The sequence below is a fragment of the Chelonia mydas genome, chromosome 4, assembly GCF_015237465.2.
Source record: "Chelonia mydas isolate rCheMyd1 chromosome 4, rCheMyd1.pri.v2, whole genome shotgun sequence".
NCBI classification, from domain to species: Eukaryota; Metazoa; Chordata; order Testudines; family Cheloniidae; genus Chelonia; species Chelonia mydas.
In genome coordinates this window covers 32,990,830-33,008,110 of record NC_057852.1, presented here as the reverse complement: position 1 = coordinate 33,008,110, position 17,281 = coordinate 32,990,830, and positions in this window count along the sequence as shown.

The following is a 17,281-nucleotide window of genomic DNA, read 5'->3' as shown; positions in this document are numbered from 1 at the left end:
TGAGACTGTCCCTTTAAAATAACTATAGGAGAATGTGGCCCTTTAAGATCTTCAAAAGATATTATCATTTTAAGGAAAAAAATCTGTTCTCCAAAATGTGGCTCTCTCCAACATGGGCAGATCAGAGTATATCATTTTTCCCTAAGCATTTTTGAGGGTGGGGAGGAGAGAAAAAGAAAGATCAGAGAGAACTTACTGTTCATGTCAGCTGAAGCAAACCCAAGCATCTTTTTCATTACTGTTTTTTCTTCCATGAGATCATCAGGGATATTATTGGAAACCGTAATACTATAAATGGACAAAGCCAGCTTGTGCATTAAAATTGTAATTACAGTGTTTCCAAAAAGATGCCAGGCAATTTTCAAAGGCAACACTGCAGCTAGAATGCTGTACATGGCCCATGGGACAGAACTAAAGCTGTATCTGTGATGAGGGGGTGTGGGGGGGGAAGCATCAGAATACTGAATAAGTTTATAGGAATTTCTCATTCAAACTGATCTTACAGTTTATAGTCAAAGTAAACAGGGGTACAAACTATGGCCTAATCCTGCAATAAGATACAGGCAGGCAAACTTTGGCAGGTATGTGGAAGTCAATGGGGCTCTGCATGGACACAGGGGGCCACCCTTTCAGAGAATATTTCAGGATGCAGACCTAATGGGTAGATCCTGCAAACATGCATGAACATGCTTAACTTTACCTATTTGTTCAGTCAGGTTGAAGTTTTACAACCATTGGCCTCCCAAGCTCCACACATGCTACACTCCTGCTGTGCAGCTGCACCAGTGGGAGATTTAAAGACAAGGGGTTTTTTGTAGCATAAACCCATCCTTAGAGCAGAGCTCCTCTTTCATCTGACAATCTCTAGGTGCTTTAAAAACCAAGATGCTGATCCAGCAATGTGCCCACACAGTTCCAGTTGGAAAACTGGAGTCTAGTTCTCACAACAGCCCTATGTACAGTAGGTACACATTATTTGTTATTCCCAATTTAAAGATGGGTAAACTGAGTCAAAGGGAAGTTAATTTTCTCTGGTCATGAAGCAAAGATTTAAGAATGGAATTGAAGTGTACTAGACCATATTTATATAGAAAACCAGCACATTAGTAGATTCCAGCTCAAGTTGGTATGTGTGAAATGCCCATTTTCTACAAACCTAAGTAAATGGCAAAATTTTAGAATCAGATATATAATGAACAGGAATGCTATTTATTCAACACAATTTCAGCTCCATCTTCCTAACTGTTATCCCTTCCATAGAACAAGGCTCTTATAGCTTCTTCACACTCTAGATATCTCAAAACATTTTACAAAAAAGTCAGCCTAATTGATTTAGCAGTAAATGAAATCTTATCCTCTAAAAAGGGCTAGAGTAGCCTAATGAATATAGCATTTAAGAAAAGGTACTCAGAACAAACATTTTAATTTAATCAAATGTTTCACTATCAGTCTGTAAACTATAGTTGTGATTTGCGCTATACAAACATTACATTGCTATACTGATTGGAAAAACTGTAAGAAACAGAGATGCTTATCTGCTATAGTAATCAGTACAGGTCCTGGCTTGTCTAAACTGTTTTGATGGAAAGCCTGACTTTGCATTTCCAGAAAGCTGGGACACAAACAAACATTCAATAAATCATTGTTACTGCATGGCAACATATTAAGAGAACGGCTAGGATGGGTTGTGCAAAAAGGAAGTATGTAGAGAATAAAGATGAACTATTTGTTCAGAATTCAGAGTAACAGCCATGTTAGTCTGTACTCCTTTTCTATTTGTTCAGAAGAGTTCATTCAGATACAGTTGTGACATTGCACCCCATAATGCTTTATGGGAATATGCTTATGAATGTATATATGACATAACCGGAACATGTTTTATGCAACACATGCCATGTAACATATCTCTGTAAAGGTTATGATCTACTGAATACATTCCTCCTATTTGTATGCATGTATCATTTTTGTACTTGAAGTATGAATATTGGCTGTATACTTGTTTGATTTTAAGTAGGTTTTAGTAAGGTATTTGGTCAGCTTCTTTAGAGAGGAATGTGCAAGTTAAGTGCCCAATCAAGAAACACTTAATGGACAAGGGATCTTGGAAGGCTCCAATCCACATAAGAAGTCTACCTGAGGACGTTCAAGGTAGAATGTGAACAATGAATGCTGCCTGTAAAAACTGAGTGATGCATGGACATTTGACTTTCCCAGCTGACTGCAAAACTTCATCTTGTTGAGGGGATTTTACACAGGAGAGGAGTTGAGTTCCACCCACAAGAGAAAGACCACATAAGCCCCTGGAAACCCCTCAATTTTCTCTTCAGCTGGCTCAAGAGATAGCCTCTCCACCCTAAAGAGATGTGGAAAGAAACTGGAACAAAGGACAGTACCTATGGGGGTGTGAGTGATTTCTGGACCCAGGCTAGGAAGGAGTATAGTCTGTCAAAGAGGCTTATTGGAACATCTCTGAGGGTGAGATTTACCTGCATTTAATTTCCTACTGTATTAAGCTTAGACTTGCATGTTTTTGTTTTATTTTGTTTGGTAATTTACTTTGTTCTGTCTGCTATTACTTAAATCCTACTTTCTGTATTTAATGAAATCACTTTTTACTTATTATTTAACCCAGAGTATGTATTAATACCGGGGGTGGGGGGGCAAACAGCTGTGCATATATCTCTATCAGTGTTAGAGTGGGCGAACAATTTATGAGTTTACTGAGTATAAGCTTTATACAGGGTAAAATGGATTTATTTGGGGTTTGGACCCCATTGGGAGTTGGGCACCTGAGTCTTAAAGACAGGAACACTTCGTAAGCTGCTTTCAGTTAAGCCTGCAGTTTGTGGGACGTGGTTCAGACCTGGGTCTGTGTTTGTGGTCAGCAAGCGTGTCTAGCACAACCCGGCAGGGTTCTGGAGTCCCAAGCTATCAGGGAAGGCAGGGGCAGAAGTAGTCTTGGCCCATCAGTTGGCAGCCCCAGGGGGTTTCTGTGATCCAACCCGTCACAACAGTATCTAGTTATGAAGATTTTTTTTAAACCTAACTTCACTTCAAAGACTGATAGACACAAGGAGTCTAATTCTCAAAGATGATGAACATCCAGATATTCCATCTGATGTCAGCTGGAGATGGTCAGCACTTCTGAAATTCAAGCCAAAACTAATTGCCTAAAGCCATAGAATGAGTTAATGAGTTCAATCAGAATCTGAACCCAGGTTCCTAATCATCTGATGTACATGAAAACACTTTTGCTCTGAATTTGACAGTGTTTCTACATAACTGTCAAAACTTCAGCTAGTAGTGATGACCCATAGCACAATTACCAATATGTAACTATTCCTGCCAGAGTCAATTTTCCTAAAAAGCCAAGGGTCTAGGTACTACTAGCTCCTCACTTGTAACTGCGTGTACTCCTTCTAGTGAATGTTAGGATTTTTCTTTTTAGAAGGTTGAGAGGAAAAAAGCCCACCCCAGCAGAATAAACTGAAAGCCCTCCCCCAACTGTTTATTTCACAAGCTATCCCTCCAGGGAAGGAAGGCACATTCCCATTCTAGCCACCAGTACTAATCTCACCTCTTTGCCTGCATTGCGCACAAACTCCTAAACTGGTCCTCTGAACTGGCTGCCTCATCTTCTGCCTACAACAGGGGGTGGAGCTGGCAGATAGCTTCCTGCAGGTTTACTATGAGGAAGGAAGCCAGCCACGGGGGACGGGGAGATTGAGTAGGTGGGAGAGGTACTGGCTGTGCTAAGAATGCAGAAGCCCAGATTCTTCTATTGCAATCAATGAAAGTTAGGAACCTAAATACGTCCAAGGCTCTGGGCCACAACTGCTTGTCACACCACACATACTCCACTCACAGTATTTCTTATGTAAGCTTTTAACCTTTTAGCTACCCCATCCTCTCTACCCCCCACCCACCCACAAAACCAGTAGACAAGAAGCTGCTAACTGTTTTCCTGGAGGTAGGGTAGAAGCAGAGTATGGACGATAACTGTTGCCACTGTCCCAGGCCATTGGTAATAACACCAGTTCACCTAGAAAAGTAGTGAAAGCTGTCCTAGCCAAACTGGGACTGCTGGAAGTAAAGTGTATGGTTAACATGAGAGTTCCTTCATTTGCTTTATTAACAGAAGTGGGTTTTTTTTTCATTCATATCTGATACTTAGCGGATCTGTTGTCATTCTTCCCTTTTAATAATCATAGTGTTGTATACTATATATTTGCCCATTGGATGTTCTTCAGAGATTAGGATATTAGTAATTTTCATTATCAGAAGTGTCTTAACAGGGGCTATCAGAATTCTTCCAATGCCCTTAAAGTCTAAAGAGATACATGTTGAATTACTGAGGATATTCCTCTTGGATAATTACTGGTAAAAGTTGCTGAAGCTTCACTAAATCTGCATTGCTCAATACGACCCATGAATAATTGTGAAAAAATGGCCTGATGTTGACAGCTATGAAGGATTAAAACAAAAAATACAGTTCTCAAAAAAACCCAAACCATTTTCTTCTTCAAATTTCAATTAGATAAGTAACAGGAGACAACAGAAACTACAACCCACTTCAGATGGCTTTTGTATTCTCCGCCTGAAAACCCTCCTCCTCTCCACTTTTTGTGTTATACCTTTATTTGGTTAAAAATAAAAACACTTTTCCTAAACTTCCCTTATATTGGGAGCAACACAAACTTTTTTGAAGCTTGGCTTGTTTGATCCCTGCAAATATACTCTTTTTGGTTTGTTACATTTAGCCAGATTTACAAGAATTATTGACTCCAGATTTGTAGTGCTTTTAGGTACAGAAACATCTCTTGAAAAAATGCTTTGGCTCCACATGAGGGACCACAAGGTTTTGTAGTGCTATTAAATCTCAGCTATGACATTTTGAAAGGAAAACAAATCCTAACAGCAAGAGCCCTGGCTGAAAGGTTTGGGAATAGGAAATGAAGGGGCAACACGGGATCAATTCTAGCTTATTCTCTGCATTGAGAAGTTTAAAGATAGACATCCCCACAGAAAACAGTTTAAAGAAAAAGGTCTAGGGGAAATGCTCACCCTCTTTGAGAAAAATAAAAAACATATTTTTGGAAATAACTAGTAAATCAAAAGGATGACGTCAGGCAGCAGAAAGCAGACTATGAAGGTGAATCCACAGCACTCACAATCGTCTTCTAGAAATGACATGAAATACACCAGAAACAAGAGAAGACTACTGAGCTGTGAACAAACCTGCCAACAGCTGGAGTAATTAGCTCACCTTCTCCTACTTTTATCCACTCCTTTCCACCCTTTTCTTGTCCCCATGCTCCAAGATAGTCCCCACCCAAACAGAATTCATCCTCAATTCCTTCTGAGGCCAGACCTCCCTGTGATGTTGAACCCCATAGTGCTTCATAGAAATATGCTTATGAGTGTAAATATGACATAACTGGAATATGTTTTATGCTAGATATGCCGTGTAACATATCTTTGCAAAGGTTATGTTCCACTGCATGTATTCATCCTTTCCATATGCATGTATCATTTTTATATCTGAAGTTATAAGCGTTGGCTCTATGCTTGTATTTAAAGTGTTTGCTGTAGGAAGCACATAAGGCAGATTTGGTCAACATAGTGTGAAGGGGTTATTCGAGTAACTGGGAGTACTCAGTGAATAATGAACCTTGAGAGACACCAATCCACATCTGAGCTTTCCTGGGAATGTTCAAACTAACATGTAAACAATAGTTTCGGCCTGCAAAAAGCTGAATCATTCATAGACATGTGACTTTCCCAGGTGACTGCAAAACTCCATCTTGTTGAGGGGATTTTACACAGGAGAGGAGTTGAGTTCCACCCACAAGAGAAAGACCATATAAGCCCCTGGAAACCACTCAATTTTGTCTTCAGCTGGCTCAAGAGATAGCCTCTCCACCCTAAAGAGACGTGGAAAGAAGCTGCCTTAGTCTAGGCATGTATCCCATGTGTAAACCTCAGTGGGACCCTCAAACTATGCATTCCCTTGTGGGACCTGATCAAGTAGGCATTCTCATTGCATACCTAAAGCTACACAAAATAGCCAGAGGAAGAGAGGTTGCTATCCACGCCCCTGTTTAGCCCAATAGTTAGGGCATTCAGCCAGGAGGGATTTTAACTTGGTCATCCTCCATTCCAGGTGTGTGTCCAAACTACTAGGCTACAGAGTATTTTGGGGCAGGTCTCTCTGTCTCTCCCATTGATTCTTAATTAAACATTCATTGGAGCAGGGTGTCTGTACCCTGAGCAGTTGATCAGCGGGGCCACCGGTGGGAGGTGAGTGCCCTAACCACTGGGCTAAAGAGTCATTCTCTCTCTCTGGCCCAATTTTGGCAAAATTTGTGATATTGGTTTAATTGTATGCAGAAATGTAACTAGGTTAAATCTTTACCTTCTCTCTTATCAAAATGGCTTAAAGAAACATCAATTTGTTTTTTTTCCCCCCCAACCAGGCAAATCTTGGTTACTGTATTACACTGTAACTGATGGGTAGAGAACTCTCCACGTATGCAGTCTGCCATAAGTTTCTGAGGTTTAAATAGAAAGCCGCACAGCTAAAACCATTAATTCTGGGTGTGTTGTATATGTAATACATTTTCAGAACATGTTGCTATTTGCAGATACTAACCACTCTAGTTCTGTCATCATCCTCACATTGGGATTTTCTGGTATTAAACACATGTCATTTAGAGTAGACAGTAGACTTCAATTCAAAGCTTTATTTACACACTGATGATTCACGGTACTTATGGAACAAATTTAGATATGTTCTCCATTCTGTTGCATATATTGATTGCTTATGTTCCCTCACTTATGTGTCTCAGCCTTAGAAAAGAACTTCTGAATCTGGCCCAAATGATCTAAAACAGGACTGCATAGCCCCATTCATACTAATGCTGATTTTGGAGCCTATTTACGACAATAAAAGAGCTGATTTTATTTTTTTTAATTTGTTTTACAACCTTCCCCCCCCCCCCCCCCCAAAAAAAAACAGATGCTCCCTCAAATGCATTTCCGTGCAATTACCCAAGCTGCATGTCTATCTCTGGATAGAAGGGCAAGCAAATGGATAGTAGGACACCTAACTATTTGCACTAAAAATATCTAATTTTCAAATGCACTTCTGGGTATTTAGTACACAAATGTGTTGCTATGGTAATGTACATGTAAAACACCTTGCCAACCTTCATTTTGAAAAATCAGGCTCTAACTGTCAACACTGTTACCATTTCATTACTGATCTTTTAGGCAGAAACATGGAGCTCTCTAGGATTATGGGCGTAGCTAGAAAAAGTGAATGGCTCTTGAGAAGAGCATATCCATTCTTTATTTTTGTCTAATCTGAACATTGATAAGAAACATCTTTCTTCTTTCTTGTTACCTGACAGTATAATTAGTAAAAATTTATAAGAACTAACAGTCTTTACATTCACTACTAGCTCATCTGATGCATGTGTGGGTAGCCCTTTCCACAGAACTGTCATGAATTTCAGTTAGGGATTGCATAATTTAAGGAAAACAATCTGTATTAAATCCATATTATTGTTTGTAGTTCATTCTGGGAAAAGAACAGCATGACATTTTGCAATTGCTGTTGTTTACGGATTTACAATAGTTGATATATTTTATATATGCATTGATCCTTGATGGTGTTTTGTAAACACTCCATAAATTATGCATATCTAAGATAAATCAGGTACTTGAAGAGAACCTTACTGCAATCCATGTAAGAGCAACAGAACTGTAAAGTCAGCTGGCTTTTCTATAGTGATTTCTGACAACCATTCAGTTACCAATAATACTCCACCAATTATACGAAAAGCTATTCTCAAACATTGAAAAATAAAGCTATTGATGCATAATGAGTACAACTGGCCAAGTAGTGAGAATTTTTTTCCTGAATATTTTTGTGATTTGTGAATCATTTTCCAGTTTGCCATGTTTGCACTCCTTTATGTTCACATTACCAAAAAGATTTGTGTGGGTGGATTTTTGCTCACATTAATGTTGAGGAAAGCCTGTTTGTGCAAATGCCTATATTTACATACATAGGTATTTGTGTGCATATATGGGTATTCTCTATTTGTGCCAAAAGTGCTGGCCCTCTTTCTGCCTCAGGGACTAGAAACAATACCATCTTGGCATGTGACTTAAATAAATTAATCACATGGGGCCTGATTCTGTCACTCTTAATCACATTGAATAGTACCTCACTATGTAGCAGTCTCACTGAATGGGACTATGGGCCTAATCAACCTTCAAGGGGAATTGGATTAGACCCTTACTTTGCAATAAGATACGATGCAGTGTAAGTAAGGGTGGCAGAACTGAGCCAACATTGAATAACTAGTAGCAAATAGTTTCAAAAGTGACTAGTGATTTGGGGTAAGGGTGACCAGATGTCCCAATTTTATAGGGACAGTCCCAATATTTGGGGCTTTGTCTTATATAGGCACCTATTTCCCCCTCCTCCCCCCAACCCCTGTCCCGATTTTTCACACTTGCTGTCTGGTCACCCTATTTGGGGTTCCTCAGTTTTTGGATATCCAGCTTGAGATACTTTAAAGAGCCCTGATTTTCAGAGGGTTTATGCTGAGCACTTGTTGAAAATCTGGGCTCTTTAAATTGTCTTAAACTCGGCACACAAAAATGGAGGCAGCCAAAATCACTTGTCACTTTTGCAAGTCTTGATGGAATTCAATAGTTTACATAGGTTGAATAATGCATAGGTTGAAATAAGTATACATTGTACTAAATCCAAATATTTGTCTTTACTCACCCTTCATTTTAGTGCGGCAGGTCTGGAAAAACCTGTAAAAATAGAGGAAACCAGTAAAATGCTGTTAACATTTTCTTTTGCCCATTATGGAATTATCCTTTCTAATTATTTAGAATTAGAAATTGTCATCAAAAACATTATTAATTATTACCCTGCCCCTCAGATTATCACATAATTTGTCATTCATTCAAATGGGCCTCTCCACATATCAGGTCATCATGTTTGCTTATATGCATTTCTGTAAACTTCCTTTGGCAGCCTGATCCTGCAGTCACTGTGAACACAACCCCACTGTTCATTTCAGTAGGAGATTTGTACATGTGGACAACAGTTGCAGGATCAAGCTCCTCTTGGTGCTCTGGGAATGCAAGGCATGGATCCAATAATGTGTAGCAATAAAAAGTATAACGTACTCCCTATTCAGAAAATGAAGTGGCTAGATATTTTTGTGATAAGTAGTGATAGCTTGAAATTGGTAGCTACAAATATATCTTGTCTTCAGGCTATTTGCTCCAGAAATCTGAGCTGGATCCTGTAATCTAAAGAGATGACAGGTAGATATAATTTGCTTTTTCCATTTTGAAAGGACGGTTATTGAGGTATTACTTAAAGTTAAAATAACTCAGTGGTAGCTGGAAAATCTCTCCTTTTAATTTACTCCAACTGGCTTTCCCTTCAATCTGCACACACACTTAAATGTTGGCATAGGGTGGGGTTTCTTAGGAATTCTGGATTGCAGCCATTGACTTGGTGATTCTTGGGAGTGGGGGGAAGGTCAAAGCATGTGTCTTGAATATTTGTAACTGGCATAGTGTGCAGCTATGCCACTTTGTGTTATGATCCCATTGGATCTTAAGCCAAGCAGGTTTCAGGTTGGGTCAGTACTTGGAGAGGTGTTATGTGACAATGACAAGAAATCACAGAAAAGCCACTGTCTTCAAGAATGTAACAAGGAATTTGATCAGATATGAGACAACATTGTCCCTGAAGCTATTCCTTCTTTCCCCTTAAATTGTACCAGTGCACCCTGGGATGTCTGGAGCACCTATCTATTAGCACAATGGCATACCTATCTAGCACTTGGCTTTTGGGTAATTTCTAAATTCAAGGTTCTGTATTGTGGGATGGAATTAGGAGGACTGGCTGAACAGAACCAACAACAGGCCTCTGGATTCCTGTTCACATTGGGGCAAAATTATCATAGATTATATCACTTCACGTAGACCTGAGCTAAAGACCTCATCGAAAGCATTGTAACCCCTGGTACAATCAACAGTTGTAAATAATGGTGATTACATTTGTGTGTGGACACATGCGATTGTGTAGCATCGCAGGCTCAAGGTATTTCAATCAATGGTTTGTTTCAGTTGCTTTTTACAGCATCTAAATTGGCCTTTCCACTTATGATTAAGAATCACCATACTTTCCTGAAAGGGCTCAATAAATCTTTATAACAGCATTATTTTTCATAACAGATGTAAGATGTGTGGTGGTTTTGGGTAGTAACTGTAAATTAGTTCATTTGCTAATAGGATATTTTACTATTGTGTTTCCAATAACAGTCCAATGATGTGCTGACAGTGCAATATTTTAATGAAGGGCTCCCACATAAATTTTTCCTTTTAGCTTTTGATAAACCCCATGTAGGCAGGACCATGCTGACATGAGAGGTGAATTGGGGACTCTATTCATATGTTTTCCTATGTAAATGAAAAGGCTTTCTCATATTCACCACTTGGCAAACAATTATATTAAGTGCCCTTCTGCAGCAAAAATTTCCCTTTGGTCTCAAACAATATACATCCTGATCCTCAATCATCACTTACATGAGTAATTCTTATGCATTCAAATACTCCCATGAACATCACTAGGACAAGCTGCATGAGTAAAGATTACTTGTGAATGAGTATTTCAGGATCTGGCTCACATATACCAGAGGTTCTCAAACTTTTGTACTGACCCCTTTCACATAGCAAGCCTCTGAGTGCGACCCCCACTTATAAATTAAAAACACTTTTTAATATATTTAACACCATTATAAATGCTGGAGGCAAAGTGGGGTTTGGGGTGGAGGCTGACAGCTCACAACCCCCTCATGTAATAACCTTGTTACCCCCGCAGGGGTCCCGACCCCCAGTTTGAGAACCCCTGATATATAGTAAGTGTATTGATAGCAATGTATAGTTACACACTATTCAACTTGTGTATTGTGAAGTGAGGGGTGCAGATTGGGGCAGGGTGATGACCTTATAAAGGAATGGGGATTGGGTGCATTCTACAACAGAAAAAAGTTGACAGTATCTGATACATTCCAAAAGTTTAAAATACTGTTTACTCTTCTGAAATATTTTTATGAGCTCCAGAACTAAAAGCTGTCTCCAGAAGGCATGATTCAGTAGAATCCGGAGCGTGGTGAATCACATCACTGGAAGGAAAATCTCCCCAGTGCACAGCATTGTTTTATTACACCAATTGGTAAAATGCCCTACACCAAGTGGTGTCTTCTGTTCGAGTATAAGGAGCAAAAGATATTAACATAAGTGCACAGTATAAAATAAAATGCTGCAGGATCCATTTGCTCCGAGATTAAAGCATCCCAATATTAGCACTTTTTTTCTCTTCGAAGTAAAGACTAAGGAAATAATCCTTACATCAATCCTGTGAAGTAGGTAAATATTTCTCCCATTTAAGAGATTGGGAAAAGGTGTCAGCAAGGTTAATAAATTTGTCACAGAAGAAGACAATTGACCTTCTTGTGCTCTGGAACTTCCTGTGCTCTGACCACTAATCCCCATATGTATTTGGAACCGACCCCGGTAGATGGATCCAGGAATTGGTAATTGAAGTGCTCTAGACCTATTAATACTGATAGGATACTAATTCTAATCCAACACAGTTTGAAAGGGACCAGAATGCCATACCAACTGAGTTCTGTATTAATTTAGTTGGTGTTCACAGTCCAGTTTTCAGTGGATATATGCTTATATCACAAAACATCACTGCGATTGTGACTATTTGCAATGGTTAAAGTAGACAAACAGGAGGGGGGAGCTCTCACTGCACCAGCCAAGGAGAAAGGGGAGCACTGCTTACCCCAGCCAAAGAGAGGAGTGGGAGCTGATCCCTTGCTTTTAGCAGGGGAAGAAGAGTGCACTCTCTATTAATTTAACCCTTGAGTATTTGGAAGAAATGTTGACTGTCTCGGAAGTTAAAAATGGACATGGAGGCGGAGTTGCCCTCTCACCACAAACATGATCCAGGTTAGGAATGTGGCACAGTTGTGAGGCAATGTAGGGACCTTGCATTGCCACAGTGTGTGTTGCAACTGTTCTGGGACAAACAGAAGATTTGTGTCCAGGCCCATTCAGTAGCTTTCAAGAGAACTACATTCACTAAAATAAATAACATAAAGTAAATAAATCTGAAGCACAGATTAAGAAATTAAATAAATGGAACATAAATAATATAGTTAAATACAACACAATGACTCTATAAAATAAATATTTTCTTAAGGCCCTTTGGAGCCTCTTTTCAGATGTAGTTCTAATGTGTGGGCCCTGATTCCCTCTCTCTTATAATGGAATAATTCCATTGAAAACAGTTACACCAGGGTAAAATGGGTTCACGGCACTGTCTAGATAACAAAACTTTCATCAATGTAATTAAAAATCTATCCAGTTACACCACCTAATAGAGATGCACTTAAATCAGTTTAAACTGGTTTAAGGACAATTTAAATCTGTTTAAGTGCATTTATATTATGGGCTGCACCATTGTAACTGGATCAATTTTAGGTTCACCCGTGCAAGTTTTCTAACAGACAAAAGTTAGGTGAAAGAAGAATCAGACCAATGAAGTTGCATCAGGGCTGTTTTCTAGCTCCTTACACTTAGTGGCTTTAGTAATATCCTCTGAATACTAGTTGTTAAAATCTTTGTATGTTAAACACCACAACACTGGGTAGTATAGCAACAGAGGAGTTCCAAATGTGATGATCCTAAATTCTGTCTCCCTATGTATTTTGCTTTGTTTGTTTGTTTTGTTTTTTCCCTGTTTTTACCCTGTTGAACATCCTGGGATCCAATGTCGTTAATTTAAAGAAAAAAGTGTTCCTGTTTGAAATTATGGGGGAAAAACATTCAATGGGAGGAAAATTCCTAAGCAGATTGTTTGTATGTGTGCCTGGTGGGGGAGATCAAAAGTTGTTGTAAAGGCTTCCTTTTTCTCAAGTGAGATTAAAGCAGGGTTTGATTTATAATTCAAGTGTAAATCAAAGACATATTGTCAGTTTTAATTCACTTTCACTCTAAGTTTTTGTAATATGCTTAAGAACTTGAAAATACAGCTCCCCTTAACAATATTTTATCTTTTTCTATGTAGAAAACAATGGGTTTAAAAAAAGTTCAGTGATGGAGAGGCAGATGGTTAAGTATACACACACAAATATAAAGCCCAAAGCTCCACCAAGTTGGTCATATTAAGGGCCAGGAGAGGCAAATGTTGGGCTTGGAAACCATGACAGTATTTCAAAGTTCTAGACAGATGTCTCTTTATTACTGGTTTAGGGCATAGTTGTTCTGGAAATTGTAAATGTTGCCTTTTGCTGTTTATTTTACATCCCTATATAAACACTGGGGCTGGGAGGGAGGAGAGAGGGAATTTTCCTATGCCTTTATAATATCCTTGCTATAAAATGTATCTCTAAATAAAAAATTTTAATCACCACCCACTATTATGAGCGCTGTTGCACTGCAGTCATCAGTCCCCCAAGGGTGACAGGTACCACTCCTAGGCAAGTGCTGCAGGGCTTTCAGCTGCTAGACGGTTGGTCACCTGGCAAGCTCCAGACAGAACTCTGCCCAGTGCCTCCAGCCACCACTCAAAGGTCCCCAGGCACCCGCCTCCCTGACCCCCCTCCTCACCAACGGCCTTCCAACTGCCATGGCAACTTCTTCTCCTGGTGACCCCTATCCCTGCTAAGCAGGAGGAAAAGAGCAGCAGCAGATTCGCCCCCAGCAGATTCACCACACTGTGCTGGGACACTAAGGCTCAGCCAGTCCATTACAGTTCGGAGCCTTATCCACAGCTGGAATCACTCACGTTGTCTTCAGTAGGCTCTGGCCATTCATCCCTATTTGGTGACACCTCAGTGCTTCAAATAAAACTGGTTTAAAAAACCTAACCACTCTTAAGCCTTTTCAACATTGCAAAAGACAGGTTGCTGACCACAGGCGTCGGCAATAGGTGCAGCTGAACCAGTGCTGAACATTGCATGGTTGCAAGTGTAGACAAGGACACACTGTATTCAGCACCACTTCAGAAATGGTGATTTAAAAACTAGGGCCGAGATCTGTGCTGAACCTCCAGAAGGCACAGTACAGTGAGGCACAGCCCAGGAGGAGAGGTAGCAAAGGTGGATTTATGTCACCTTTGCACTCATCTGATTCAGGCTGTCTGGAGACCAAAACAGTCCCCAGCATAAATCAGAGCAGCCAGGAGCTGCTCTAAATTATCCACCTTCCACCTGCTGCCTGTGGGCTGCTCCGCAGCAGTGAAGGATCTCCACAGCTACACATGTTTTGGGTAAAAAGGAAATTCCCATGACAAGCCCCCACCCCATGCCAGGACTTGCAAGGATGCCTGTGCTGGCTAAGGGTCTTTTATCGTATTATACAGGTGCAATAGTAGCAGATAGAATCTCGCCCTAAGTCTTTATCACAGTGAAGATAAACCCTTAGTTGCCCTGATAGGAGCAAAAGCATAATTGCCAAAATGGAGGGGGACACATGCACCCACAGTAGCGGCTTGGGAAAATGTCACTGTATTGACACTGTTATAACTGTTGAGAATGCTATTTATTATAGGAAAAAATAGACTCATCAGGTTCACCAAAACTTGAAACTGAGCCCTCACAGTTGTGAAGAACAGCTTGAAAATGTGACCAAGTGTATCCGAAAGGTTCAAGAACCAGATCCCCAAATTCATTATTTTTGTTAAAATCTCATGATTTTTAGAGTGAGAGTTAGCCCTGATGGGACCTTCTAAAGCGTATAGTTACCACAGATTCCATAGCACTAATGGGTGAGAGAAACCTCTGCTTTCAACAGGATGGAGGTAAATCTTAAATCTCTATCTGTACATCTGTGTGTGTAGTACGAAGGCCAAAACCTCTTGACCCTTTAAATTAATTGTGATAGTTTCAGTATTGAGTCAGGCCCACCAGTTGTCCCAACAGTGCAGTTACCCCTTTAACCATCTGCTCTTTAGAAAAACAAGTTCCCTTCAGAGATCTGTCTGCTGGAAGCATAGCCCATGGATCTGGTCTTCAATGGAGGCCATTTCCCCGCCACTTGGCTTAGTAAAATAGCTCTTCCCTGAGCTGCCAGTAACTCTCTACTGATTCTGTGAGCATCCCATTCAGCCTTTAGTTGGCTTTCTGGTTCTTCAGGGCAGCTTCCTCTAACACCCTGACCCTGAAGATTCATCTCTGTACTGGCCTCCATGTGCTTGGCGTCACAGATTGCTGGTCTTGTCACCGAATGTTGGTCATGGAATCATAGAAATGTAAGGTTGAAAGTCATCAAGTCCAGCCCCTTGTTCTGAGGGTGGACCAAGTATATCTAGTTCATCCCTGACAGGTGTTTGTCCAACCTGTTTTGGACATTTTAACATTTTAACATTTTGAACATTGCATGGTTGCAAGTGTAGACAAGGACACACTGTATTCAGCACCACTTCAGAAATGGTGATTTAAAAACTAGGGCCGAGATCTGTGCTGAACCTCCAGAAGGCACAGTACAGTGAGGCACAGCCCAGGAGGAGAGGTAGCAAAGGTGGATTTATGTCACCTTTGCACTCATCTGATTCAGGCTCTCTGGAGACCAAAACAGTCCCCAGCATAAATCAGAGCAGCCAGAGCAGCCAATGTTAAAAGCCTGCAAGATGGGGATTCCACAAACCTCCCTGGGAAACCTATTCTAGAAATTAATTACTCTTTTATCAAGATAGATTTTCGTAATATTTAACCTAAATCTTCCTTGCTGTAGGTTAAGTCCATTACGTCTTGTCCTAATTTCAGTGGAGAACAATTGATCACTATCCTCTTTATAACAGACCTTAACTTATTTGAAGACTATTACCAGTCCTCCTCCTTTTCCCAAGACAGAACATGCCCAGTTTTTCAAACCTTTCCTCATGGGTCAGGTTTTCTAAACCTTTTATCATTTTTGTGGCTCTCCTCTGGGTTCTCGCTCTCTTTCACTCTTTGCAAAACCTTGGACTTCATCATTACTCAAGAGCGGACTTTGTGCCCTATAGTTTCAAAGCATTTTAAGTCTGAATGGCTAAGGCACTTCAAACATGTATTATACACTCTGAAGTATCATTAATGGGGAAACTCCAATGTCATTACAAGATCTGAAGAAATAGCATCTGGATGCAACACAAGAAATTGTCAAACATCTAATGCTCTAATGGGGCCATAAGAAATTAATGGGCTGGAAGTTATGGCTGTAGGTTGGAAGGAGGGAAGCTATAGTGGGGTCAGGGGTGACTTATCTGAACCTAAAGAAGGTTTAGATTCTATTCCGTATGGGACGCACATAGTTTTGGGCTGGTTATTGTATTTCAACAAGGGGTTGTCCGTCCCATTTTCTAATCCAGTGAGAGATGCTGATTCCCTGGGCCACCTTGGGGCAAGACCATGACCTTTCTGTACTTCAGCCTAGTCTGCTATAAATTTAACCAAGCAGCAAGCCACTGAAAAGCAAATGCTGAATCTGAGCTAATTACATTTTAAAAACTCTTCTGTATTGTTTGAAAGGGAGATTGGGAGATGGGGGTAGGTGGGTGGGAAAGCCTATGAAGAAAAGCTTGTTTGTACCTTACACACTGGACGAAGTGTTCCTCTCTGTGAAAGCATGACCCATGCTGTGCTGCCAGTGGTCACCATGACTTTGGCTATCTGGTGAGTTAGTACCTGTCATCTGAGTTAGTACCTGTCAAACCAGATAAAGCTGCCTTTAAAATCTTAGTCTGGTTTAGATTTCTACCCTCAACTGCCCCCTCCCCAAAGTTTGAAAGAAGACTATGTGTAATTTGCTTATTTTGGCTTGCTTGTCCCCCTTTTGTACTTTTCTACCCCCTGTTTTTTGATAGGAAACCTCTTCCCTGCTTACTTACATCTCTGGGAAATGTCCCAAGAGATACTAAATTCTCAGAGGACGAATGCATTCCCTGTGCCAAGAGAGATCCATTAAAGTGTGCTTCTAAAACTTTAAATTACACAGAAAAATTATGGAGGACACAGTCATATGTCAGATCAGAATATGTTTTATTGGCTGCTGTGTAAATAAACACAGACTGGTGCTTGATGTGGTTTCCCACAGTAATTGCACTAGGCTCTCATCTGTTGCAATTTTCACTGACTGTGTCATCTGCTGCCCTAACTACAGGTTCTAGGAAAATCCCTCTGTTCAT